Source organism: Hemitrygon akajei, unplaced genomic scaffold, assembly GCF_048418815.1.
Source record: "Hemitrygon akajei unplaced genomic scaffold, sHemAka1.3 Scf000055, whole genome shotgun sequence".
NCBI classification, from domain to species: Eukaryota; Metazoa; Chordata; class Chondrichthyes; order Myliobatiformes; family Dasyatidae; genus Hemitrygon; species Hemitrygon akajei.
The window spans coordinates 6,710,169-6,713,536 of NW_027331941.1; positions in this window are offsets into that span (position 1 = coordinate 6,710,169).

Consider the following 3,368-nt stretch of genomic DNA (forward strand, 5'->3'; position numbering starts at 1 on the left):
GTCAACCTACGCAGATGCTTTGAGTGTCCTGTGGACTTGGACTCCAAGATTCCGCTGATCCTCCAGATTGCCAAGAGTCTTACCATTATGACCATATTCTGCCATCATGTCTGACCTAGCAAAATGAGGAACCTCACGCGTATCTGGCTACCACTTCTCAAACTTGCTTGGCAACCTATCGATTCCGCTGTAACCTCTGAAAGCTCTCCACACTGTCCACCACACCCCCTACCGTCTACCATCAGCATATTTACTAACCCATCTCCCACTTACTCATACAGATCATTTGTAAAAGTCAGGAAGAAAAGGGATGCCAGAACAGATCCCCGAGTTACGCTACTGGTCACCGATCTTCATACAGAATCTGTCCCGTCTACAAACAGTATTTGCCAGCTGTGGGCAAGCCATTTCTGGATCCACAAAGCAAGGTCCCCTTTGATCCCATCCCTCCTTCCTTTCTCAATAAGCCTTGCATGAGGTAAATTTTTAAGTCCCCTGCTCAAATCCATATACACTACATCTATTGCTCTAACTTCATCAATATGTTTAGTCACCTGCTCAAAAAATGTAATCAGGCCGGTAAGGCACAAACTCCCTTTGACAAAGCCATACTGACTTTTCCTAATCACATCATAGCTCTCCAAACATTCATAAGTCCTGCCTCTCAGGACAGCCTCCCGCTGTCAAACTAATGTTTTCTTTTCAATTTGACTCTTTGTCAGGCATTTCCCCAACATTCCAGTCCATATTGCAATTGTGTGTACATTATAGCTATGCACCTAGTGCAGACAGCTCTGGGGAGCAGATTATCGATCGCAAACATTTCCACAGTGTAGCCCGCCTTTGCTTTGCGTTTATCAATATTTTGGGGGTCCAATCGTGCGTCTCTCGGCATCTTACACGGAGCTGTCACAAGCAAAACTCCTGCTGCAAGAAAATACTTCGAAATCAGCAACGCAGGAACCGACACTGTTGGATTTGCCCGCTTTCGTCTTGAATCGTTTGTTCTGCATTTCTTGTTTTCAGTTCGAGAAAAACGCTTTCTGAGATCCGCTGCTAGAATCGGGTCTGCACGTCGGCGTCCAGCCTGGCCCGTGGTGCAGTATGACAGATCAATTGCAACATTACCTCCTCTTCTTGTGGCGGCTGCAGAGGCAATGGGACATTCGGCCATCGAACCTGCCCCCCTCCCCCATTCACTGTCTCTGATCTGCTGCTGAATGGTACCGACCCCTTCCTCTTGGCCGCCAAATCCTTCATTATTGTAATCTTGTGTTTAAATGCACCCAGTGATCTCGGCTTGTTTTATTGAGATGCTGGAACTTTTTTTCTCCTGCAAACGCGGCCTTCTCACGACAAGCGAAGCTGTGTTTCTTCTTAAGAGGTTGGTTCTCTTATGCATAGTCTCATTGGGACGTAGAGCGTTCTGCACTCTTTTGTGATGCTGAATGCTCAAGGGAATACAGATCCAAAATTCCCTAAAAGTGGCGTCGCAGGTAGATAAGGTAGTAACGAGAGCTTTTGGTACATTGGCCTCTGTAAATCAAAGCACAGAGTATACGCGTTGGAATGTTATGCTGAGGTTGTGTAAGGCATTGGTGAGGCCGAATTTGGAATATTGTGTGTAGTTTTGCTCACCAACTTAAGGAAGGATATTAATAGGGTTGTCAGAGTGCAGAGGTTTACAAGGATGTAGCCGGAATTTGAGAAACTGAGTTACAGAGAAAGGGTGAATAGGTTAAGACATTATTCCCTGGACCGTAGACGAATGAAGTCTAATTTGATAGAGGTGTTTAAAATTATGATGGGTATACACAGAGTGAATGAAAGCAGGCTTTTCTCACTGAGGCTAGGGGAGACAAAAAAAAAAAACAGAGGACATGTGTTGAGGGTGAAGGGGGAAAGGTTTAAAGGGAACATTACGCGGAACTCCTTCACACAGAGAGTGGTGGGTGTGTGGAATGAGCTGCCATACGATGTGGTAAATGCGGGCTCACATTTAAAATTACAGAAAAACTTGGACAGGTACATGAATGAGAGGTGTATGAAGGAATATGACTCAGGTACAGTTCAGTAGGACTAGGCAGAAAAATGGTTCAGCATAGCCAAGAAGGGTCGAAAGTCCTGTTTCTGCGCTGTAATGCTCTATGGTTCTATGGGTCTATGGCTGATCTCTCTTCAGTAAGTTTACAAATACCGAAAAGATGAATTACACTTGCCCAGCTCATCTGATAAAGAGATTCCTAAAATTCCTAAATGGTTGAATAGGTTAGGACTTTATTGCCTGGAGCATAGAAGAACGAGGGGAGATTTGATAGAGGTATATAAAATTACGATGGGTTTAGATAGAGTGAATGCAAGCAGAATTATTCCACTGAGACCAGGGGAGAAAAAAAAAAAACAGAGGACATTGGTTAAGCGTGAAGGGGGAAAAGTTTAAAGGGAACATTGGAGGGGGGGAGCTTCTGCACACAGAGAGTGGTGGGTGTGTGGAATGTGCTGCCAGATTAAGTGGTAAATGCGAGCTCACTTTTGACATTTAAGAAAAACTTGGACAGGTACATGGATGAGAGGAGTATGGAGGGATATGGTCCGGGTGCAGGTCAGTGGGACTAGGCAGAAAAATGGTTCGGCACAGCCAAGAACGGCCGAAAGGCCTGTTTCTGTGCTGCTATGTTCTATGGTTCTATAGCCATGTAACGGAGAGTACACTGCACCACGGTCTGACATGGAAAAACGAATGCCCTTGAAGGAAAACTCCTGCAAGAATTGTGGATAGGGCCCAGTCCATGATGGGTAAAACCTTCCCCTCCGCTGGTTAGAATCTGGGCCGCGGACGGTATTGCCCGTGTTGTAAAATAACAAGACAATTTAAAAAAATAAATGCTTCCACCGCCGCTCGCTGGTCGCGTACTCCAACCACTGGGAGCTCCCTTTTACAGAATTTTGTGTGTGTTGGTTAAACAAAAAGATATTACTTAAGAGCGAGGATAAAAACAGAAGATTTGGGCGGGAGCTTGTCAACTGGATGGACACTCCTTATCGTTGTAGGTACTGGACTCCTCAGTTTCGGAGCGCGGTTTAAAAAAGAAGGTGAACTGTCAATGATCACTTGTGGGTTTGCATGATTGGGAGGATGTTGAGAGGTGTGGGTGAACCGGTGGGTTGGTCGCAGTTCGTCCACGATAAACACCCCCAACTACAGGGCAGCTCAGCACGGCGGTTAAATGGTATCGGTGTCGAGTTTGTTTCCAAGACAAGTCACGGACACCGAATAGCAACAAACACAAAATGCTGGTGGAACGCAGCAGGCCAGGCAGCATCTGTAGGAAGAAACAGTGTCGGCGGTCGGGCAGGGACCCTTGTCA